Consider the following 26,164-nt stretch of genomic DNA (forward strand, 5'->3'; position numbering starts at 1 on the left):
GGGTCTGCAATTGCCACTAATGTCCATTGAAAGGATGCTGGCAATCTCAGTCAATTCTCTCCTCTGTGAGAGAAGCTGCATGCTCTGAACCCTGAAAAAGGGTACTGGTTATTTCAGGAAGCAGCATCTTTTCTCTGCAGCCTAGCACTGTTGCTCCACTGTGTAAAACAGACAAATATTATTTGGAATGGAAATTGAAAGCAAGTTTTCAGACTCTCAGGTGAGTATCCTAACCACAGAGCTATAAAGTTCCTCTCATTTCTCTTTTGTACTCCTGGATGCTTAATTATTTATGCAAAGTGGCATAAAATAAACATGAGAGATTAAAGGAAACACATAACCAAATTTCTTACCACCCTCTGGCTTTGGACTTCCAATCTGAAATCCCTTCTTTCCCTGTTTCAAAGCAGAGGTTTTAAGCCTATTTTCCTGCTTCTTCAAGTAGAATGCTCCGAAGTGTATTATTAGAGCTTCAATTTTTATTGATTGCTCCACACACACACACCCCAAAAACAAAAGAAGCTCAAGCAGTATTGAAATCTCTTTAGTGAAAGTAAAGAGAAGGGGAGGAGGAAGAGTGAAGTGGGATGTTTTGATTTATCTTTGCCCTTTTCAGTGACGAGGAGCAGAAAAATAAATGTGGCTTGAAGTAGTTCTCTGGCTGTTGAGGAAAAACCCTCTCAGGAAGACTTAATGTTTTGTAGCTGCTTTTTTATATCATAGTAGAAGAACAAAATCTCCAGGTTTTCAGCTAGCAAGCTGGCATGAGTTTCTCTGTAATCTTGTAAGAGAGAGAAAGTACTGAATGGCTGCAAAGACCTTTGCAATTTGATGCACAGGTGATGCATTTTTATAGTAGATGGGGAAAGACGTTGTTGTCTGGTTTGTATCAGAGGTGCTCTGATTCTGTTGTTGTTGATCCAGTATTTTTAATGAGTATTAAAATAAAAAAGGTTATTTTCAGATGACAGCTTGCAACATTTTTGACGCTTTTTTGTAAGACCTCTCCTTGCTGCAGTAATTTCCTCTCTTTCAGAGAGTGCTAATTTTGCACATGTTGTTAATACATTGCAATCCAAAGCAAAAAAAAAAAAGCTCAGGAAAATTGCTCCTCAGGTTGGTTATAACATGTGACTATAATGTGTGAAAGTAGAAATCAGTTAGTTTGGGCTATTTTTCAAGACTCCTATAACTTCAAAATAGTTTTGCTCTTCAAAATGAAGTGTTGTGTTGCATCAGTTAATGATGTGGATGAGCTCTTTTCTTTTGTCCTCTTCAAATTAAAATTTCTGAGTTGTGAACATCTGAATGTTGGCTAGAGCACACATATCGGCTGCTTTTATTTCAGAACCATTTAATACACACAGAAGTATTACCACCACAATGGCTTCATGTTAAGCACTGATAGGTTATATATACCTGCCAACGTCATCTGTAAAGAGAAGTAGGTTTCACATTTGCATAACTTTCTAGATTTTCATAAACTCAGGCTTACAGTATCAGACACATTTTATTTAAAGTTATACTTTAACAAAACCATAAGCAGCAGAAAATGATTGCATGGGTTTATCAAGAGCTTAGGGGGTTTCAGAAGACACTGCACACAGACACACTTGCACACACATGCTTCTACTGAATAACTTACTATGTCATATTTGCATATTTCTATTAATTTGTAAATTATGGTCAGTTCAGGTACTGCTGAGTGTTTTTTTCCTATGAGGGACAGCAGCAGTAAGCCAATGAAAGTATTCAGGTGCCCAGCAGTAGCAGACTCAGATAGGAAAGTGAGACATGTAGCCAGTCGGCATCTGGGCGGATGATAAAAGCAACCTGAGACTGCATCAATCCTAGTTAATTAAACATGCCCAGGACTGCTCTCTGGCACTGAGACCAATAGGCATGAAACAGCCCATGGGACTGGGGACTCTTCTGACAATCTAGAAAGACAGACAAGCACCATCTACTGCCCAGGCATCGTTATTGAATTTATTAAGGTAAAGATAGCCTAACCGTTCACATCCAGAGCTAACTTTCTCAGGACACACCCAAAACTCCCATGGTAGCACATGATGTTATGCAGAATTACCTGCTTGTTTCCAGAAGCAATATAAAGACTCCTGGGCTAGTACTGCTGTTCCCGCGCAGCTCCCTTCCTAGTGGATGTGGCAATGCAGCCCTGGATGCAGCCAGACTGTGCCGCATCCCTGCACTGCAGTGCCCCAGACCCCAGCTTTCCTGGCCATTACATGCAGGAGCAGCTCAGCTCACCCAGGGTGCAGGCATGGCCCTATTTTTGAGTTTGTTCCCCATGTTGGAGGATGATGGGGATCCAGCTCTACACTATCAAAGACAGGCCATCCAGACGCAGCCAGGAAAGGGAAGAGCGGAGCATGGTCCACGAATGAGCGAGTGGGCTGGACTTCTAAAGACAGGACCTCTGTCCCTCTAGCAGAACAGGCAGCCATTGAAAGCGCTGCCTGGGACCTGGTGAGGAGGAGTAGCCTTAGCATCATTCCCAAAGTCTGCTTTGCTGGAGAGAAGGATGGTGATACTCAGTCCACTGGTGGGAAAATGTAATTAAGGTGCAATCTGAAGGGTGATTGGGAGAGTTATCTGGGTATAAAAGCCGCAGGAGAAATCAGGAGATGGAAAATTTGCTAACAAATCACTGATTTTATATAAAATACCATCTGTGCATCCTAGGACACCCTGGCATGAAGGGGAAAAACAACTAAATTATGTGTTGGTTTCAATGGGTTTACAGGTCTAGAGGCTCAGTGGTGGTAACATGACCTTGTCACAGCAGAACATTAGACAATTAAGTATGTTTATGGTTTTGACAGAGAAATCTCGGTCTGCTTAATACCACGGTAAACAACTAGCTTAAAAATCTATCATCCTTTATTAAAGATGCAGAATAAGGAAAGAAAAGCTTAATGCATCTGATACATAAACAGTGAAGTAACTTGTTTTTAGCAATATACCACATTTCCTTATACTTTAGCTGTAGAGAGACCATTTCACTGATACTACTTGTTCTTGTTAAAAAGAAGACAAAATGTAATTTGAGCTGGATTGGAGTTGTTTTGTCACGACTTGGTTCCCTGAAGATAAGAAAAAAAGGACAAAATCTGCAGCAAAGAAGGAGCAAAGAGGACCAATGACAGGAAAAAAAAAGGCTTTGGTCTCCCTGACTGCCTCTTACGTGCAACAGTGCTTCTGGAGAATGGCAGGCACTGCACACACTCTTCTTGGCCCTTTCAAGAGCTGGTGTCTTTGGACTGGAGTTGGGCTGACTTGCTGGTAGCTCCTTTTCTGATGATATGCTCAATTTAGCAACAAAAAATACCATCTTAGCCAAGCACATCAGGCTCACACAAAAAGATGCAGGCACATCAAAAAGCACACAAAGGTATTTAAGAACATCTAAATCACACAAAAAGCAAAAACAAAACAATAAGACTATGGATAAAGAACAACTAGAGATGGAGATGGAAAAGAGCATAAAAAGAAGAGAGAGAACTAGGAATTCATTCATTACACAATGGATCTTTGCCAGAAGTTATTGTGAGGCAAAAAAGTTGTTGATGTCCTCGAGATTTCTCTGCTTCCTTGGTTCAGTCTCATAATTTTCCAGAATAAAGGAAAGTAAGGTGCTACAGTGTTAGGGTGCATCTTGTGATCAGAGGAGGTGTCCCCACCTCACGCATTGCTATCAACTTACTTGTATTCTGCTAATTACATATCCTTCTGATCAGTTTTCCAAATACACTTCTCCCAAAGGAAATGGTAGGTGGAATAGCATGTCCACTCTTTATTTTCTTAGCTTATTTCCCAGCACAGTGTTTTTATACCACTGATCTTTGGTCTCATTTTCTTGTGCCTGTTGCTCAGACTTCGGCAGAGTTCCCAGTTTTATCAGTTGGACACCTCATTGTTCTCCGTGACTTCTGTTGACTCTTATGGTCAGTTTTGTGCAAAAGGCTGAGCTGGATTCATGTTACTTTAGAAAAAGTAGTTTCTTACTCACAGCTGCTCATTTACCATATAAAAGACCATAAAGAGAAGGAAAACAGTCCTACCACACCTGAATATTCACAAGTTGCAATCCAACAGGCACACAGTCATACTGGGTCTGTAGAGGTTTAGAAGGAGCAGCCAGTGATAACATGAATCCGTTCTAAACTGTAGTTAGATGCATGAGGTATCAAATAAAGCATATACATGTATACTTCCAGTACTTAAAGGCTGGGAGCTCTGAGTCCATATGCTCTCTTTATGGGTTATCTGCATTGATGTAATATCCAAGACAGATCAGCTGCAACACTATGTCTGTATTTCTCAAAGAAAGCTACCACAACCCAGAAGATCTCAAAGAATTAGATTGAGATGAGCACAGGAAACGTTAAAAGCTGTCTGTCCTAACTTGCAATATATATTTATGAAATGCACAATGCATTAGTTGCTATGGGCTGCTATTTCATTAACACATTTTGAAAAGAGATTTTTCTTTTGTCTTTTAAATAGCTCTTGTAAGAATAAATAATGCCATTACATCAAAGGAAATATTCATATAACCCAAAAGATCTGACATAAGCCCTCAAATGCCAGGCAACCCATAGACGATATTTAGAATTCTGTGTCTACCTCTAGCCATAATGCAAATCAGTAAGAACTTCCAACAAAATGTCATCTTTTATGCTATAATTCTGTGACAAAAGGACCTGAAGGCAGACAAAGTGAGTTTGCCCAGATGATCACTTTTCACAACGGTAACGTTGTCATTGAAATATTTGTTAAATGCCAAGATTTGTTACCTCATAAGGCAGGGTTTGATACCTCTCAGAGATACAAACATGCACTAAGAAAGCTTGAGATTCACTTTCACCCTGAAGATGTCCTTGGGATGTTCTGTCCTGTGGCTACCTTCCTCACCTCCTTGACATTATCAAACCCTCCTGCCACTATTACTTCTGCTGATGGGGACAGTTTTGTATTTCTTACTTTGCCAGTCAGCTCCTCTAGCAAGGGTATAGAGGTGGCGTTGAGTCTGAGATGCGGTCGTGTCTTCTCAGCTTCTGTCTGGCTGTGTTAGGAGTCAAGACTGTACCTATGCTAGCAGTTACCTTTGAGCAGCAGTGCAGTACTGAAGCAAATGTGCAAATTATCGCCATGCACCACATACTGGTTGAAAAATCTACACCGTTCTTAAAAACAGAGTAAGGGCAAGAAATACAAAGCTCCTATTCGTATATAGTGGACAAGCAGAACAGAGCATACAGTGCTTTGGATGCTGCTCCTTATTCCTTTGTGTTTATTTAGATTAACTTTTAATTCTATGAGAGAAAAGCATAATCTTGAATTCAATTTTTTGCTGTTCTTTTTAGATGGAAGAACATGTACCACCTGCAATAGAAATTCTAATAAGCTAGTAATAAGTTATGAGTATTTTTTTCTAACCATCAGATTTTATGGGCTTGAGAGTTAAGTAATGAAGAAGGATCAATATGGACAAAGAAATCAATGTGTCTTGCATGCACTGTTTCCTAAGTTCAGAACAAAGTCTCAGAACTGTCTGTACTTTCTCCACTGTAGCCAAATATATTGAAAGCTGTGGAAAATCAGCCATGCAAAGAATGTTCTAAAAACAAACACAAACATTAAAATCTCCTCTCACAGCCAAAAAAAAAAAAAAAAAAAAAAAAAAAGACAAAACACCTATACTTTTACTTCCCTTACTTCAGTCAGAAGAAAGATTTGCATATGCTGTCCAGCATAGATGATTCAGGGACTAGTGATGGATGTTACTAAAGACACAAAGAGACTTCCATATGAAGAGAGTGAAAATCTTGAAGCTGCTTAGTCTGGAGATTAAACAAGTAACACAGAACGTGATAGACATATACTGAGTAACAAATAATATAGAGGAGGCAGCTTGGAAACTCCTAATTACCTTTCCTTTATAAGATATAACTAACTGCTAAGATGGGACATATTTTTACCCAAAAGCACAATTAGATGTGAAATTCATTGCCACTAGCTATCACTGAGGCCAATAGTCTAGTAAAAAATGTTAAAAGGTTGGAAACGTATATGAACATTGAGAATGTCTATTGTTACCCTGGGTCAGCTTAAAAATACAACATATCATAAAGCCATATTATTCCAAGAGGAAGCCTGTCCTCATTTCAGCTGGGATAGAGTTAATTTTCTTCCTAGTAGCTGGTACAGTGCTGTGTTTTGGATTTACTATGAGAGTAATGCTGATAGCACACTGATGTTTTAGTTGTTAAGTAGTGATTACTCTAAGTCAAGGACTTTGCCAGTTTCCCATGCTCTGCCAGTGAACAGGTGCACAAAAAGCTGGGAGGGGACACAGCCAGGACAGCTGACCCAAACTGGCCAAAGGGATATTCCATACCATAGAATGTCATGGTCAGTAAGTTTATACTGGGAGGGAGAGGCTGATTGCTGCTTGGGGACTGGCTGGGCGTCGGTCAGCAGGTGGTGAGCAATTGCATTGTGCATCACTTGTTTCTCTTGGGTTTTATTGCTCTCTCTCTTTTTGTTGTCTCACTTTTCATTACTACATCATTATCATTGTTATTAATATTATTATATTTACATATTTGCATATTTTTTTATCTCAACCCATGCGTTTTACCCATTCCTGATTCTCCTACCCATCCCACCAGGAAGGGTAAGGAGTGAGCAAGTGGCTGTGCGGTACTTAGTTGCCAGCTGGGGCTAAACTATGACAAAGCCAAGTGCTGCCGTGTTTTGGACATGTAGCACGGTGTTCTGCTATTCTGTGTTACAGAGTTTTTGCACATCCTCTGAAACCTCCATTATCAGCCACTGGCAGAGGTGGGAGCCTGGGAGAGGAGTGTCAGTGCCCTGCTATTTTTACATCTTTATAATGCATATAAAGCAGAGCTGCAGGGTCAAAGAGGCCACCCCTGCCTGAACACAGGATTAATTATACCTCCAGTTTAGCCTGGTTTTAGGGGTGTTTGGGAATGGAGGTACAAAAGCCTCGTCATGCAACCTGCTGCAATGCTTGATAAGCCTTGTCCTTGCAAGGTCCCTCACGTCTGACCTGATCTTTCCTCACTGGCAGGCAGCTTTCCTGCTTCGGCTCTCCACCATGGGCACAGACCGTGGGTTGTGCCTTTCTTCTTCACAACACACTGTCATGTGTCCGATGACTGTTACGATGCTGGCTCCTTAGTTCTTTCTTCTTCAGGCTAATTAACTGCAGGCTTTCCTCTCAAGTCATGTTTTCCAAACCTAATCCATCACAGTGCTTGCCTCTGCCCTCTCTGCAGCTGAGCCACATGCTGGTTGAAGTGTAGTGCCCAAACCTGGATGCAATCCCACATGAAACCTTCTCAGTGCCGAGTGTAATGAGAAGAGCTTTTTCAGATGTCTTGCTTTTTCCCAGTTCATACATCACACTACAGCATTCCTTTCCTTGTACCTGCAGGACATTTTTGAGTCTTGTTTGGTGTGTGATCCATTAGAATCTCTAAGCTTTTTCCCTAGAACTGCAAGTTGCAAATTATTTCCACCAGGACATGTACAGCTGATTAACCCAGAGAAAGTATATATCTTACTTTTCTCCACTCAAATTACATCCAGTGTAAAATAAGACACGGGATACCCTTTTTGAATTACTGAATTTTGTAATATACCACGTGAGCAGGATAATATAAAGAGGATAATGGGTCACTTAAAGAGCTCTTGTTCATTCGTTTGCTAAGTGTAATTTAGTTTTCATTATTTATTACAATAGCAAATCATCTACTCATAACATCCCATGCTGAAGTCTGTATGACTCAGAATCTCATTACAACATTTAGCAGTATTGAAAAATTTGGTTGTGAGCAGATTCGCACAACAGAAACCCTTCTGCAGTTTTCACAGAAGTCAGCAATAGTCTTATGGAAATATGTGATCTGACTAGTTAACTTCCCTCAGAAGTTGATGATTATTGATCTTCTAGGAAAAATGAACCACAGAAATGTATGAAATCATTAAGTGAGTGTTTTGACCCAAATATGAGCAAAGGTTTTGTCACTGATATTACAGTGATATAAAGAACAATAAATGGAAAGTCTCAGATATGTTAATCTCATGATAGATGCTGAGATTAAAAGAAAAATATTCAAAACATAATGAAAGGCCTATCACAAAAATAATTTGGTAGTTATTATTTTAATATCTTGAACTAAAATCTTCAGAAGTTACACCAGTCATTTATTTTTTTTATAATTTCCAAATTTTATTCTTTTTGATAATACTATAGAGAAAAGTTTTCAAATATCTGTAAAGAAGCAATGCCTAAATTGCCCCTTTTCTTTGCAAATGACAAAATTGTGTAAGCCATGAAGAGCGTGAGACTTTCTTAGGTAGATATGCTGGGGAAATTTCTGATATAGCCACCACTGCATTCATATAAAACTGCCTAAGTAAGTAGCTCTTGTTTTTATTTTTGTGTGAAAGTTTTTATGACTGATGTGCTGGCAGAAGGACAGGGGGTTCATGCAGTCTTTTTTAGCCTGTGAGGATTAAAGCTGTCAAGCCCCAATGAAGACACAAGCCCAAAGCTAACCCACGCGCTCACTGACTGTCAGTTGTGATCAGCCCGGTGACTAGCTCCCAGGATCCCTTCAAAACTCCCACCTGCACATCTTGCCTTGGCGCCCTAGCCCAGCTCAGATCATTTTCTGGCTCCAGCTTGGGAGGAAGAGTGGGAGCTCCTGCATGCCACCTCCTGCCATGGGTACAGGTGAAGCAGCTGGAGTTGGGCAGCTCTTCCCTGGCCAAGAAAAGACAGAAAACCAACCACTCTCGGGTCGAATTAGTTTATTCTTCCCAGAAAAGTGGTGGAGAAGCAAAGAGGAGCCATGCTCCTTTCAGAGTCATTCACTTGTTCATTTGCTTTTACATCAGTACAGATGACATGCCTGTTCTTAGCGTAGGCAGATGGCTACATTTCTGTTTATGTTTTAGGTTTGGGGAAATTTTTAACCAAATTTGAGCCCATACTTGGCAGGGTATGTTGCTGCTGCCATTCATAGCTATGGATTTTGCTCAGCAGTGGAGGAGAGGGAGTGTGACTAGACAGGTATGTTCTTCTCTTTTTGCTTTATTCTCAGTTTCTGCTAACCTAGTGGCATTGATCTGCTGCTATTAATAAAAGCAATTGTTTACCTCACTCATCTGCAGGCTCCTAATATCCTTGCAAACAAACAGTGCTGTTTGTGTTATTTTCCATGAAAATGTTTTCCCTTTCTGTACTCCCACTCACGCACAAAGGCTGTTGGCATACCACAGCTATCGGATCACAATCAGAGCCTTGCAACTTGATTTTACTTAATGGATCTTTAAGCACAGGGAAGTGTTATTATGTGTTCAAAGTGAGTCAAGCCTCTTGTTTTGAACATCAAGGTTCTTTCTAATTCCGCAATTCCTTTTTTGTTTGTTTAAAGTTCAAAAGAAGAAAACCAAAACAAAACTAACCTTTACTTTTCTTTGTGTTTAAAGCAATACAACTTGCAAAACAGAAGTCCCTGCAAAACCAGTCTTGTCAGACGTTAGGCCTCCACTTAAAGAAAATATCTATGATTCCCTGGTCTAGACAGGTCTTCAGAATTAATACCTCCTGGCTGTTAAGGAGCCAGATGCCTCTAGGCAGAAAAAGATTGGCATGTGCCAGCACCAAAACATCAGCTCTGGGTAACAGAGGTCTGTGGTCTCCACCTCTCTGGTCTCCTCTTATCCAAGCCGTTGACAAGCTTTGAGTGTATTTATCTTCACAGCCTCCTTAGGAATATGGATGATGTATTTATCCCTGTTTTCTGCCTTCATATTAGGGAAATAGCAAATGTTAGCCATAAGCAACTTGAAGAGAAGGCATGTTACTTTCCAAATAGCCATATTTTGTTCTTATCTTCAGGCTGGGCATGATCCTCTGCATGCAGGGGAATGGAAGGGAACAGACACCAACTGCTCGCAAAGTGCTTTCCTTGGTTACTCCCAGAAGCTGTAATGGGAAGAGTTGGCCAATGCAATTTAATCCACAGTTCCTTTCAAATCCTTTCTGGCCTTATGTATGAGAACAGGGGTCATGAACACTTGGAGTGAAGATCCCAGAGTATCTTTCCAAGAGGCTGACAGTCCTCTGTCAGGGATTCCTCTTACACTGGGAGAAAAGCACATAATAAGGCATTCAGTAGCCCAAAGGCAGAGGAGGAGCGGGATTTTCTGCCATTTGTATGTAACTTTACTCTGAAAAATTGCCACATAAAATGAGTACCTTCTTGCTTAGAGGGTCTAACAACACGCTGAGTCTTTCTGCTGCTTTTCTCTTTATTTTGCCCTGCAGATTTGATGCAGATATGCAGACAGAAGTTGAGGTTTCTATTCTATCATATGCATCACCCTCAGAAGTGTTTACAGAGAGGTAATTAGTTGCAACCTGCCTAATTGCAGTGAGGCCAATAGAACTGCACAAGGTTCAGCAGTGGCATAGTTTGGCCAATTAGCTATTCATGCTTGGTAGCGCTGTAAAAGACATTGCCAGTCCAGAACTACATATGGTTTGCAAGGTCTGCAGTCAGGAAACACATATGCACTTCACTCTCAAGCTGAATGTACTTTATGCAGAAAATCAACAGGAAATAATAATTATAGACGCCCACAATGTGATTTTTATTGTAGCAGAAATTCCTAGGATGACACTGCATTTTAACGCTCCCAATTATGCTGTGGGACAGAGAGGTCTTGGAGGTCTTCACATGTAGATGCCTTTTTACCTTTTTTTTTTCTGAATTTAATCATGGAATTGTATCTATCCTATCATAGTATATGTAGGCTTAATGTTTAATTCATTAGGTCTCCAAGGAAATCTGCAGGTTCTACACAAAGCCGTGAAAATCTGCCTTTGCCGTGCAGACACCCTGTTGTCAGGCCCACCCCAACACCTCTCCACAGCTAACATCTCTTGATTAGAGGAAAACAATATTAGGCCTCAGCTGTGATGTGGCCATTGAGCTGTTTAAAGCTCCTCACTTCAGCAATTCAGAGTAATATTAAAATGTGCAATCCCTGGTAATTGAGACCAGAATTAAGGGCAGACCTGTAAAGCAAAGGCCACTTGGGAATGGCAATAATAATTATGAATCCCCCTGCTTCCCCGAAACATGAACTAGTGAATCTCCAGCCATGGCACAGGTGCTGCAGGATGCAAAAGAGAGAAGGAAAAGAGAACATTTGGGCAGAAGTGAATTAGATCCATTTAAATCAGAAAAAGCTGCCACTGAATGCCAAAGCTGAGGAGCAGAATAGTTCTTGACATCCCCTGTCCTTGCGGCAGGATGCGTGCCAGAGTGGTCCCTGGCACCTGCCTGTTTTACCCACACTTCAGGTCTCAGCTCAGCCCAGGGTGGACGTGGCTGTGACTGCACCTTCACCCTCCTCTGGGCGTTCAGCTGTGTCCTGGGAGAGTCACAGAGCACCCCAGGTACAAGAAGGGCTCTATGCTGCTGACCTTGCACGCCCAGGCCATGACAAACCCAGCACCCTGGGACCTTACCAGAGCGCTGGGGGAAAAGGGAGGCTGCTAAAAAGACCCAGGCCAACAGAGAGGCAATGTGGAGAAAGGGGAACCATGGAAAAAACTGACTGGGAGAAGAAATAAAGACAAAGGAACGGTCACTGGCTACTCCAGACCTGGGTGGGGTTTTTCTTTTTTGGTCATTTTGCCAGTGCCTCCTTGCATCTGCAGTCTTCTGAAATGCATTTGCAGCTCTGTCCTTTCCCAGATACACCATAGCTAAACCTCTTTAAGGCAGAACCACTCTGTAAGACTTCAGAAAAACATTAATGAGTGAAGTGTTCCTCATCACTACTTTTCTTAAAAAAAACACCTACAATGACTTCAGTCTTGTGACAATCATTCCTTCCTCAGCTGGCCTCTTTGAGTTCTTTTCTCACCCGCTTCTGTTCCCCTTTCTGCTTCTTTTACATGCTATTTTTGGTAGAGAGGCCATGAAAAGGAAAGGCAACAAATATAGTGTGTCCAACCATTGCCAAAAGCCGGAGTCACAGAGAGATCTAGGGTTTCCTGTGTAATCCTCAACATGTGAAAACTGAAACAGGTCATTGTGGAGCACAGATCACAAGATGCATTGCTACAGGCTGTGTGGGTTTTCTGTCCTGTCAGTCAAAAGAAATCTTTATTATCTCCTTATTAACTTCAAAAAACCCCAAACCAAACAGAATGTCATGTCTTAATAATCTAGTGTGCTATATTGGAAGCAAATGCATTTAGTTGTTCAGGACCAGTTTATGATAGTCTTAAGTAAGCTTTCTTTAACAGGTGTTGCTGCCGTAAATTGAATGCCTCAGTTTACTTGCTAAGGAATACAATTTAGCCAACACAAAGCTGGTTGTGACTCCTACATAATGAAATGAAAACAGTATCATCATCATTAAACAGCAAATAAAGCTACTGATTCTTTGCAATATGCTGTTAGGTTTATTTCAATTGCATTTTGTGTCCTTGCAGCCCCTAATGATGCACTTCATGCTGAATCCTCATTTTAACACAGAATGGAGTGATGCTTTACCTTCTTACCTTAGCAACTACAACACAAACCTACTGAGCCCCAATGTATCTTTGATGAACTTCATTAAAGCCAAACGCTCACAGCTCCTGATAAAGATAGTTATTTCAGTCTTGAGACTGTTTGGGGGTGGCGAGACCATGGACCGGTTCTGTGCACAATGTCGGTGCTGTCAGGCTGTGGCTGGCTCTTTCTGCCCATCCACAGCTGAACAAACCAACAGCATCTTCCATTTAGCTTGCAAAGATAAACCAGGCTGTTAACAAATGGCTTATAGAGCTGGAGCAAAGGAGAGGAGGGCAGAAAAATGCTGTAGCAGTCAGAACGTGAAAGAAAAATCCTGAGAGACTTTGTGATCTGGTCAAAGGGGCAGCGGTGAGCAGGTCATGTAGGATGCAGAGGTGGGTGAAGGAGAGGGGCATCTCCTCCGAGTCCTTTGCATCAATAGCAGGTATGGAAAGCATTGAAAGGGAGTACACGGACACTGGGAGCCCACGGATACAGGACATGCTGTGCCCCAGGTGTACGACCAGTGTGGGTTGGGATGCTCGTTGCTTACAACAGCAGGGACGTATTGTACCACTTCTGGCAACCAGAGCAAGCTGAATAGTGGGAAGAGAGGGGGAGGTTTTGTTGATTTTTTTTTAAACCACCAGCACACAGATCAGCTGAGTAGCATATTCACTGGATATTGTTCAAGCAGCACTTTTCCCTGCTTGTGGCTAGTTCACAATACATGTATTCAAGCTGAGGGCTACCTTACTCTGTGAGCTATTCATAAAGTATTTTTTTAATATGCGTCAATGGCAAATTTGGTCCTGGTTGAGTAGCTGTGTTAGGAACAGTCTAGACTGATGGGTTTTTTTTCCACTTCTGACTTTCTGATGAATATGGCCTATGACTTATAGACCGGTTCTGTTCTCTTGCCTCACATCTTCCAAAGTGATCTCCTCCAGCTTTCGCAGCACAGACTTCCCCAGGACCGGTCGTTGACTTCACTGCCACCCTCATTGCAAGCCAGGGAGTCAGAGCACGTGGCAGACAGCGAGCACTGATTATTTTAGAGGTCACGTGTCTGAGCGATGTTTCTTTTCTGCCCAGATTCACAGGGATTTCCAACACAACTATGGGAGGATGTGAGGCCCCTTCACAAGAACTGGTGAATCATTTTTCCTGCTCCTCCAGATAAGCGTATCATAAAAGGAGGAAATTAGAATAAAACCTCTGGCATAAATTCAAACAAACCATACCTGCCAACATCTTAATTAAAGACAGAAGGCGTCAGGTGAAGTAGATTTGTGAAAATATTGACTGTGGGCAAAAAACATCAGGAAAGAACCTCGTGGTGTTCATTTCTTTATGAGGTCTTGGGCTCTGTGCTTCTCTTGTTCTCTGCAACACCTGCTTAGACCTTGGAAAAAGTCTGCCTTTCCTCCTTCTACCGCACCTCTTTGTTTCTCACAAGAATGAGCCAATTGAAATATTAGGGAAGTTGATGTTGAAGTACTGTTGTCACTCAGGGTGTTTTTTTAACTAGGTATTTCAACTCTCAGGAAAGCTATGATCATCCAGTTACTACTTAGGTTTATTTTTTTGGTGCCCTACACTGCTTTATGTAAGGATCCTCAAAGCCGTGGAACCGTCTCCACCTGCAACAAAGGTTAGAGAATTGTCTGATAATGTGTAGCCACGAACAAACTGCAGAGAAAAACTAAGGTTCCTTGAGACTCCTTCAGTCTTCCGAGGATGCCACCTCTAAATCTCAAAAAACTGAGTTTCAGCCTCAGCTTCAAAATGATCTGAAGTTACTTTTCCCTGAAAAGTTGAATGCTGGTATTTGTTATCAGTTGCCAGCACTGCTGTTTTAAACTTCACCAACAGGCTAAAAGAACGTGGTATAAAATGCTTTTAAATTGTATTTCATATCCTGTGCAGGTCTGTGTGGGCATTGTGAAGCCTGCTTCCATTCTCTAAACATATTTTCTTTTCTGTCTATCATGCTGAAAATGCAAAACAACAGAAAAGAAATACTGATTTGGGTCAGACTTTGAGTGGAGGAGGTTTAGATCTATGTAGGCTTAACTTTCCTGCAGGATGATGATAATGCAGAAGAATTTGATGGAATTAATACAAGTGGGTCCATCATCTCAGTGATTTCCTGCAGAAGCACACAGATATAATTAAGTTCATATTCCTCTTCTATATGGGCAGGATATTTCTTACTCTGTAGATATTTCCTTGAACATCTCTGAGAAAAAAAGAAAACAGCTGTAACAAAAAAAAAAAAAAAAGAAAGAAAGAAAACCGCAAAACTGATGCTTTGAACTGCTTTATAGCTTTAAGGTCTCTCCTTTTACTTGTTACTTGTTACTCCTTTTCTCCACTTTTCATGTCCTCCCTCATTTTGTTTTTCTGTTGCAGTGTGCTATATGCTGAATTTGAAAAAAACCCAGTTATTTGCAAACTTGTAGATGCAGGTGATAAAGCCAGCAATACCAAATGAGAATTTCCCTAAGTAGGCTTGTTTGCAGCTTGTTTACTGCTGTTTGCAGCTGTTTCAGATGATCTTTCCCCATCATCTGTCTGGGAATGGTTGCAGTGGAGTGAGACATTTCTGTGAGAGGTGGAGCACCCCAAATTCCCTGCCCTATCTGAGGAGCTCTCAGCCATCAGGGCTGCAGAGCATTCTTGGCCGTTTGTGAGGCAGAGCCTCCAGTCAATAGCACTGGAAGCAGCAAATTGTTTTGGGGTTTTTTTCCCCATCTGATTGTCCAACTCAGTGAATCATTAATATGGTTTAGAATGGAAATGAAAATGCCACAAAAGAGCATCTCATTGCAGGATGTCTCTAAAAATATATAAAAGGATCTTTTCATGGGTAATTATTCAAACCACTTCATATAACTGTCACCATTAAAAGGTCACTAACTTTTACCACACAGGGATTGCTGAAGATGCAGTGTTGGTGCCACCTTCTAAAACTAGGAGAAGTACTCTAGTGTCACTCATGGTCACCTGCCATACTGCCTGGTTTTATCTTCCCTTAACTCAACTGAACTCAACTCAACACATCTTTATCATGTTAGTAGAGAGGCTCAAGGTGACCGCCGTGACTGGCAGTGTACAACGTCATAACAAATAGCAGTTCTTTCCCTGAAGAATTTTCACTCACCAAATGATAGACAGACCATATCTCAGGCACGTCATCTTTTTACTGGTAATAATTGCAATTACAACCTACAATGTTCTTGCTATATTTCATTTCAGAGTTTAATTGCATACTATCATTCTCATTCCAAATTAAGATCCCAGTGCATATTTTAAACTGTCTGTAAATACACATTAAAAAGATGACATCCATTACACAACCATGCAAGCAGCATATATGTGGCACATTAAAGAAGGAGATATTCTTGAAGAGCTTGCTCTCAATCCAAATGCATGGATATACAAAATTCCTGTGAAAAATAGGTCCCTTGGGTATATCACACATAATCCTCTTCCTTATACACTATAACATCTTCTCTGTCAAATAGGGTTGAAATTGGCTAAATGGATTCCAATTTTATTCGATGAGGACTGACAGGCAGAAAGAAACTACTGTACACCCATTTCTTTGGGAAATCCAGGTAAAAATCCTTTATTCTCCAGGTTGATGATACAAGTGGTATTACTCCCAGCGATGTGATATGTGGCTGTATTTTGAGGCTGCAAAAAATGGCAGGCTGCACAGATGCTGTCTATCAGAGCTGCTGTCCTGCTGGCTGAGTAAGTCCTGGGCATCCCTGAACCCTTGAACATCTGCAGAGCCTAGGGAGGTTGTATATGGGTACAATGGATGCCAGCAAACATTACATGCCAGCCTTATAGTCAGACATCAGTGACACTGTAAGTCAAGTGAACTCATACTCACAAAAGGCAAAAGAAAGGAACATTTATGTCTGCACTGAAGAGGTGCTGAAGGTTTGGGAGTCCAGGGGAAGGTGCAAAAAAGCTGCACAAAAAACTAATCTTGTTTGGAGTGAGAATTCAAGAAAGATGCAGGAGTCCACCTTAGTGAGATGGTAGGCAGGGCGGAAGCAGCCCCAGGGCTTCCTTCTTTCCTTGGTCAAAAAGAGAAATTTTCCATATAGCTCACTTTTCAGAGCAGCGCCTGTGCTTGCACAGACCAGAGTAGACTGTGTCTAGTGTGTACAAGACAGTCTAAGAAACCTGCTATTATTTAACCTTTCCTTATTCTTGGCCTCTGTTTATCCTGCCCACCTCTCCAACAGCCAACAGTAAAGGGAAAAAAAAAAGACATAAAAAACCCCCAACCTTAAAGATTTCATTTATAATTGGAAGCCTAGAGGAAAGTGTTTCAACTGAAAATTAGTCCTGCAAATGGCTGTTATACTATGGGAAAATCATGTTTCCCAGTAACATCAACTGGAGAGTAAAATGCCCTAAGATGCATGCTAACTTTTTTACAGCCAAGTTATCTACTAGTGTACCATCCTAAACTGGTCACAGCCTGAATGTGGTCAGTGAATGTGTCTCTGGATGCTTCATCTGGGACCTGCAGGTGCTGAGGACCCTTAAATAAGTGCACAATTGTTAATCCAAATACCTAATTACAAACAGCTTTTGGTACGTTTTTCTAGTGCTTGTGCTCAAGTTTCAATAGCATTGGAGATGTTTTTTGTACTGTAGCCTATGTTTCAATAGATAACATAGAATTAGTGCAGTGCCATTATTAGTGATTATTCCTTTCTGGAAACGCTTGTTGAATGGGCCTTTCTCCTGCACCAGTAATAGGTGGCTGATTGGTGCTGATTTAATGATGTATAGCGTCTTATCTCCTGATGAGACTGGAGCTCACAAGAAGTGCCAGAGACGTGCCTTTTGAGAAGCTGACATGGGCTGCATATTTCATGTACTGCTGGAGAGTGCAGGCAGGCTGTGTAGTCATCAAACCCCAGAAGATGTACATATCTACAATTTTCCTGTGTAACAAAAATCCTGTCATCTGTTGACATAAAAGACATGAGATAACAGCTCTGTGACCCTGCATAGTTCTTCAGTCTGAACAGATGAGACAAATCTAAATAATTGAGCATGAACTCCTCTGATTTTCTTCATGTTAGTGCAGTGCCACATCCAAAACATAAAATGGCTTTGAACTTACCACACTCGTCTCCTGCTTGCAGTGATCACCGTGTTTTCCAGTCACTGTTAATGAAAAGGCCAGCAAGGTAAATGCTGGATTTACACAGGATACTACAGGTAAGGCTTCGCTGCTGCCAGCAGCAGTTCCCGCTCTGCCTTTTCTGCCACGCGTGTTTGGGAAACGCCGTTTCCTCTTTGACGCAGGTTAGGGTGGCTGAAAATGTATATCCATGTACATCTAGGTGCACAAGCATACACTTGCATATACACACACGCACATTTCCATCTAGCAACAGGATCGCATCCAGCACCCTCTCCCACCTCGCTGCTCGCAGCGTGCAGTCCGTTGTTTCACTTCAACATTGGGCTTTGTCAGGCTTGCCAGGAAAGAAAATTCCAGCACTAATACCCCTTTATTGAGTGGAAAGCTCCTAACTGCCTTCCATTTGAAATGGGGAACAGGCGGTCATTTAGTCTGTTGTGATTACCACTTCAGAAGATTCCTTTTTACAACTTAATCCTATTTCCTTTTAATAGTGTCTGTTGGTAGAACTAGACAAAACAACACAACAGCAGAATGTTCACCAACACATTCATAACAACCTAATGCCAGTGCCTTTTTATTGCTACCCCTATTTAAAGTGTCTGCAGTTCGTATTGAATTCACTTGAGATTCACAACATCATTTCAACTTACTATCTGATTTTGAGTACTTTTTTTTTTCTTTAAAGCTTTATTTCTTAATGCATTTTTTTATAATTATATGGTGATCACTCCTAAGTGCACAGTTTACATTGAACAGAGCCATTAAGTGTTACTGCTGGTAGCTGATTGTTTCACACAGTTGTGCAGAGATCTTTGTATTTAGACCCAAAACAGCTTTATAGGACAAAAATGTACTTAGCTGCAGGAATTTCCAGTCACTATTTTTGTTGACGTCAGTAGTTAATCAGGCTGGACAGCCTACAGGGTAATTGTGGAGCCAGTGTTCAGCAGTTCTGTGCTCAGTAGAGATCTCAGTATCCTTGCTGTGCATATGGTGATACGCTTTAGTGGCTGGCTTTGAACTGTGCTCTATCTGATGCAAAGGCTTCATGGTGCACTATAAGCTATCAACAATGCATATTTTTGAACTCTTTGTTGCTTCTTTCTCTAAACTCGTCCCTAGGTGAGGAAGGGATTTTATATTCACAAAATCTGATCTTGATCCTACCTCTTTGGTGAAATTCATTTGAATTCTGTGCCAAATTTATATGAAAAACTACAGCTCTTTAACATGTTTATGGCTCAGTAGGGTACACTGTAATTTGAGGAAAACATTAGTGTGTGTAATACTAGTCGTGATGAATAATTAACATACAGTTATAACACCTTTCATCTTTGTGGATTTTATGTATTCAAGAATCATTTCATTGTTCCCCAGATCACATCTAGAATAAAACAGAACAACAGTGAAAGAGGATGTACACTCTCAGATAGTCCAGGGTGGGGAATGAAGATGACAGCTACGCACAGATGAAACAACAGAGGGAACTTAGTCAGCCAGAAGATATTAGCAGGAATCAAGCATCTAGTGATGAAGCTTTGCACAGTGCATTACACATGTAATTAACTGAATTGGAATTTGGAAAGAACACAGAAGACTTCACCACTGCCCTTGTTGAAAGGACTACTGCATCTTTTAATAGCCTCACGTAAGCAAGAGCTTATTTTAATGTCCTGTTCAAAAGAAAGAACACGCCATCTGCAGAATTAGCAAGAAGTATCTGTGGCAAGTGGGTGTTCCTCAGGGATTTCCTACTCACAACATTTCCCAGCCCTTCCCTAGCTTTTAAAAGCCGTGGGAATCATAATGCAGAATGACATGAGTGCTTAAAAGCTACTGCAGGATGCATCTAGGAAGGGGTCTGTTTCTGTTTGGGCACTGCAGGTTTGCTGAACGAGGAAAAAAACGTGATGAGTGTATGGAGTGAAAACCTGAGCTGGTGCAGCGGCCCTCGGAGAGCTCTGTGTTCGGAGCATGAGGCTAGCAGCCCCAAAGGCTGTCGGTACCAGCCAGGTGTCATTTCTGTCTCAGTACGTCAAACAGCAAACAGGCAGTCCTCAACAGGCGAGAGAGGGAATTCGGTTGTCCTATCAAGGGAAAACCAAGCCTCTTCGGCATGATGTTCAAAAAATAATTAGAGTGCAGAGGGGAAGGAGGTTTCGGATTCATTTGCAACCAAGGCCAGCCCAACATGCCGATGGAGCAGATGACTGAGAGAAACAGCACAGTCGTGGGAGCAGGAGAGCTCCCACCCTTAGGCACCACCTGGTCTTGCACTGAAGGTTGGGGTTTACATCCAGTCAGGATCCCCTGCCCCAGTTCAGATGGAGGCCCCTTTACCTGTGCATTCGCCATTGCCTCCAGTTTTTGAAGGGAGAGATTGTACAAGAAATGATCTGGGACATCAGTAACAAGGGGAAAGAGGAAAGGGATGAGGGCCCCTTTGCCCCGATCTCCTCTGGCATGGCTGGCAATGCTGCCTGGTGGCAGGGGCACCCCGCACCTCCTCCCAGGACTGTCAGGATGGAGGAAAGCCCCTCACCAGGGAGACCTCCAGTGGGACTGCCTACCTCCAAACCTGCTTTTGGCTACTGCTGCACTCCCTATGAGTGCAGCAAAGCTTTTGAAGTCCTTAATGAAAGCCACAGCGAGGCAATAAAGGACTAACAGACATAAATTCTGATGTGACTGGTTTGGGAAAGCTTTGTTCTCTGTCCCAGCCACGTGGCCGGTGGGCAAAGCACCCTGCACCTCTTGAGCAGTTGGTTTTGTTGCTGTTTAAAGTACAGACCAGGCAGATTCCGTGCCACACTGAGCACAGACAGTTCTCTCTTGCCAAGGCTCTGAAGAGGGATCACCAGGAGGCAAGCAGAGGGGTGCTAATTCCTCCCGTGAATGTGGCCTCTTCTTTGCTGTGCGTTGGCAATTCCTTCAGGGGTCATCCATAACTTCACCCTGATGTGCGATTATTCTTCTGTCTTTATATTTTTGCAACAGTTAATTTTCTATTTTTGCATTTGTCTATTTATAAAAAGAAAGGACGGTTTTATTCTGTATCCAGAATTCTCCAGCATGGTGCTAATTAAGGCCGATGACAGCCTATCCCATTTTACAGACATGGAATCCCCTTTACTGACTCCTCCTAAGTAAGGAAGGTTTCTAGACTATAAATAATGACTGAAATTGGTTGTATTTTTCTTTGCAGGAATGTAGGTTTTATTGAATTCGCTGTGTTTTCAAGTCAGAAACAGAGAAGCTGAGTTCTGTCTGGGTTCTCAAAACACCCTTTTGAATGTGAGCATTTGTCCATTGGATGGTAACGAGCCCAAATCTGACCCAACCAAAAAGAATAGCTAGTAATGAGAATGTATGGGACTAAAATACTGCATCTCTGAAGTGCATGCTTCTGAAAAACTTGAATTCACAGGCTTATGACTATAAAAAAGTCAATTCAAAATGGATTTGCCATTCCAGTTTTGCTGACTGTTCACAAGTTTTAGAACTGAAGATCACACTGTAAAACTTGCACTTCACTAATTTTTTTCTTGAGTACCTAATGGAAAATGAACCTGTTATGAATTTTGCATAGCTTCCTCCAGAGACATTTAAAAATGATCTAAAATTATACCATCTCTTTAGGTAATTATTTTAGTTATGGGCTGTTTAAGAAACGCAATTGCTTATTTAAGATTCATATGTTACAGAAGTTATTAAGGTCAAAGGGGCACCCTCAGGATTGATATGACAAATAGAAGATGTGACTTTGCATTTTACTTTTGTCAATCCATCTGTTTTTTTCCGTGATGTTTTCACCTTTTACTATGTTTTTGCTTTTTGTGTGTGATGAGAAATGAACTCATCTTGTATAAAAGTCAAAAGCAAGGTCCTAGCACTTGATTGTGGTAGGCGAACATTTGTCCCAAGTTCTACACCAATCATTCTACAACTCGACATCGGTGTGGCCTCACCTTCAGGGCAGTGTGCAGTTTGGGGCTGCACAATATAAGGATGTTGAAATATTAGAATGTGTCCAAAGGAGAGCAACAAAGGTGGTGTAAGGACTAGAAGGCATGACCTACAAGGAGTGGCTGAGCATACTAGGTTTGTTCAGCTTAAAGAAGACTGTGGGGTGACCTCATTGCTGTCTATAACTTCCTCATGAGGGGGAGCAGAGAGGGAGGTTGGTGATCTCTCTGGTATCTGTGATAGGATGTGAGGGTGACCTTAACGATAGGTGTTGCATCCAGTTCCAGTAACCTGAAGTTACGTGCTGTGGTCTTCACTAATGGCTGTATCACAACTTCCTGCTTGGTTTTCTGACATGGAGCAGGAGCATAAGAGCTTAAGAGAAAAAAAGGAAAGCTGACAGCACTAAGTACTGCTGGACTGTTTTTCGCTATTAGTTTCTCACTGACTGTGGGGTTGGAATACCCTGACTGAGGCAGAGTGGTAGTTGAGAAGATAGTTTACAGTGAATGATGGATTTTTAAAGCTTAACTGACAACAGTATGTTGAAAGGTGTTTGATATATTCTTGTGGTAGCAGTAATCATATTGGTCAAGAGAAGATCCTAATATTTCTCATTGGCATTCAGCAGCCCCAAGAATTAAGGGTCCCTTTCAAATCTGGTGGTTCACATTTCTGTCTGTCAGACACTGCCAAAGAATTCATTTCCTTTGCATGGTTTTGAGTCTGTCTTTGCCTGGAGAAAGCACTTTGAACTTATTTTATCTCATCTGCAAAGGAAGATGACAGCTCTTTGCTATAGAAAATATGTGTCTGATAACTGTATTATCTCTTAATACACTCTTTTCAGCCCCAGACTTCCAAATATGCACTGCAGAGACAGGGCAGAACTCTCCCCATTGCTCTGTCCAGTGTTAAGACTGTGCTTTGTGATACTTGCCCGTAGACTAAGGCACAAGGTGTACATGGTGGGGGAAAAGGAGGGGGAAGATGCTGTATATGTGTGGGATATCTCAAATTCATCATACTCATCATTTCAGTTTCTCAAAATATGCCCTGTCTGTCCTTTTTACACATTGCAGTCCACTCTGCTTTTCTGGGCTGCCCAGTCCACTCCAGTGTGATCAGAAATCCTCCTTTATTCATCCCTGCCTGGTGCTAGATGGACTGCTCTTTACCTCCCAACTCATTTTTTATTCTTTGTCAGATCAGAAGGACCAGCCGAGTCCATGTAGCACAACATCACCTCGCTCCTCAAAGCTGTGTCCTGCTACTGCCGTCTACAACATGACTTCACACGAGCTGTATCCAATCTATTTCTACGCTGCATTGTCACCAGTTAAAATTGGTCTTGTTCCTCCATTTTCAAGCTGAAAAGAGAGAGGAACAGATAAGCCCTACTTTAATTTGTTCTGGCAATTATTGGAAATCTCCCACAGAGAGAGGAGCCCTTGCCTATCCGCGTGGAATGACATACAGCCATACGGGCCCAGACAAAAGGAGACCCCCACTTTTCTGCAAGTCTATTCAGGCATGTATGGACATATTGGCTGAGGTACCAGCCCATTCGCATCTTAATGGGGAAAAAAAGAGAGATGAGGACCTAAAAAAGAAATAAGAAAAGAATAAAAAACTATCAAGTGAGAACTGGCATCGAAGGCTTGAAAACAAACTGTGCCCTGGCGAGGAGAGGGGGAGGACACTCTTTTGACTATCTAGTCAAGCAGATAACCACACTGCTGCTGTATGTGTTTTAGAAGTATCAGAATAATTCTGTTATTACAGATAAAGGTTACTGTAAGATTGATTTGGAAATAGGAATTGAAGATAAGTGTGTTTTTGAGCTGGGATACAAGCTAAGCTTCTCTTTTTTTTCCTCTTACTCTCCCTGTATTTCTGCAAATCAGGATTCAACATTAATTCAACCCAAATGAAACTGTTAGGATAAAACACCTCTGAGAAGCATTTAAAAATATAATTTCCTGCAAAATGAGTGTGTAAGTTTATTAAAAAAACCAAAGTGCTAGTCAAAAGGTGAAAGAAATATATTACATGATTATGGAGAAAGAAAGAGGTTATTTAAGAAACAGCTGAAATAGCAGTTCTTTTTAAATTGTCATGTGGATGCTTTTAAAATGCAATGACAATGGCAGCTATTCTTTAAGGCTTTTTCCTTATACTCTGGTCCTGAGCTGAAGGAAAAAGTGTTTGTGGAGCAAATCACTTTTAAATTCCAGGTAGATTTTTTTTCCCCTGCCTCTGGATTAATTTTCTCAATTTATCCCTTTAACAATAGTTAATAATAATTCTGATGGCCAACTAACTTGTCTACACTGAAAACAGCTGACAGGAATAAATGTCAAACTTTGGTCATTGACTTCCCAGAAATGATTTCTCATTACGTTAATAACATGTTACAGAAGAAGATCCATAATGTAAGCTTAGAAAACAACAGACCCCCGCCTTGTTTTTAAAGAAACTGTCGGGACTGATCCAAAGCTCACTGCATTGATTGAAAATGCTTTTGCTAGCTTTGCTGGATTTGGAGCTGATGCATTGTTTATAGGGATTATAACCTCTGCTGTTGTTGTCTGCAACACAAATTTAATAATGTACAAAGCTAACAAAAATCAGCTTTCTTTTTGTTAATGGTAATTTCTGCGTGGGATGATTAGAGAATAGTTTTTCTGACTGACCAATGCTCTAGTTAAAAAACAAAGTTTAAAGACAAAACTATGCCACCGGATAGTTAGAAAATGCATGTGTAATTCCAGGGAAATTAGTCCTTATTGCAATTAGTGGCCATTGTGCTTGAGCATTAATAGCTTGGGGCAAACATAATAAACTAGTTCCTAACTGTTGGTAATGACACATTTCACAGGGATTATTACTTAATTAACAATAATTTGAATGGGTGGTTCAGCTGAGATGAAGCATTCATTTATATGGCATATCTAAACAATACCAGATCAAAAGAACATGTAGCCTGCTGACATTTCTCTTGGTCCTTTGGTTTCATTTGTGAATGTCTGCCTGCCTGCTTGCCTACATAAAATACTATTTTTGCATCTGAGCTCTTTTTTTTTGTGCGTCCGTATAACAGTAACCAGTTCTTGCTTGGATATTGGCAAATTGTTTTCCCATCATACGGTATCTTCTGAGTCTACGGAGACAATGATTTTAATTAGAAATGCTAACTTGATCAGGATAACTCCCACACCCACTCTTTCTGCCCCCTCCACACCAGAATGGGACAACTGTTTCCCCAACACATGCATTATTCATTCCCAGCCACCTCAACATGAAATGATTGCTATTGTTCCCACCGTCCACTCATGTAGCTTATGTTCTCCCGGCATCCTTTCCAGTGAATGGCATCTGTATACCTCACCTCATGGATTACTGGTCCCATTCACGTAGCGGTGCATCAGTTGAGAGAGAAGCTAGATCGTCAGACAGAGTGCTCTGATTGGTTTGGGATGATGTCTTCTTTTTCCTGAAAGTTGCCACATACTATAATACAAATGCAACTTTTTCTTTGGAGTGGGTTGTGTTAAAAACAGGACAGAGCTGCAGAAGCGCCTGTTGCACATACTGCCCAGAAGCGCACAAGAGAAAGGCAATATGTAAAGTGAGCTGCTGTAGCAAATGACAGGAGAACAGAGAAGTGCAAACGTAGTGAAAGGTATGTTGTAATGCTATTTATTTTTCTTGGTGGCATAAAGTATATTTTTCTTATTGCTTCTCACTGAATATAGAGGCTTGCTCCAAAAGAGGAAAGATTTAGAAAGCATTGTATTTTTGTGTTGGTAAGAAATGAATAGGCTGTGTTCTCTAAGATGTGGACAAGCTGTCTGAAATAGTGCTTCAGAAATATTAGATACCCGTCTGTTGCAGTTATTGGTATCCATATAAAAGGCTCGGGAATAATTCTATTATTTGCTCCTCAAAGTTGTTCAAGGAGGCTGTAAATTTAAGCCCATGCATTACTTGAAAGTGACAGTGACGTGGAAGTGTTATTCTTAAACAAGCTGTAAAACTCTTCTAATTGAAAAGTTGATTTGTAAAATAGGCATTAGGCACATACTTTTCTATTTGTGCTTTCAGAAAATTCCTGTTCAAAGAGCTAATCTGCGTGTCTTGACTGTCTAGTTGGAAGCTTATATTTGGAAGTAGATTAGAATGACACTTGTGCAGAGCCCAGACTTCTACAATGGATCAAGATTGATTACAGTGACACAGAATTTCACTTTTATTCCAGTAGAATTTTTAAATTTCTTTAGTTCACAGAACATCAAAGGTGTCCTTCTAAATAAATATCTGTGCAATGCTCTGTCTTAGGGCATATCTTATTATGTACAATATAATC

The 26,164-nt window shown here is 41.1% G+C and overlaps 1 protein-coding gene across 2 annotated transcripts in view; it reads left to right on the forward strand.

Annotated features, from left to right (window-relative positions):
* The window catches only part of CDH20 (cadherin 20), a 151,446-nt gene that overhangs the window by 61,402 nt on the left and 63,880 nt on the right, over positions 1-26,164 (forward strand). Inside the window, exon 1 of one of the 2 annotated variants that reach the window (XM_080377812.1) lies at positions 20,033-25,480. The exons of the other annotated variant lie outside the window; for it this stretch is intronic. The gene's annotated coding sequence lies outside the window, so the exon portion shown is untranslated. Of the gene's footprint in view, positions 1-20,032; positions 25,481-26,164 lie in introns of those variants that run through there. 2 annotated transcript variants of the gene reach the window in all.

This window comes from Falco punctatus, assembly GCF_963210335.1.
Source record: "Falco punctatus genome assembly, chromosome: 3".
NCBI classification, from domain to species: Eukaryota; Metazoa; Chordata; class Aves; order Falconiformes; family Falconidae; genus Falco; species Falco punctatus.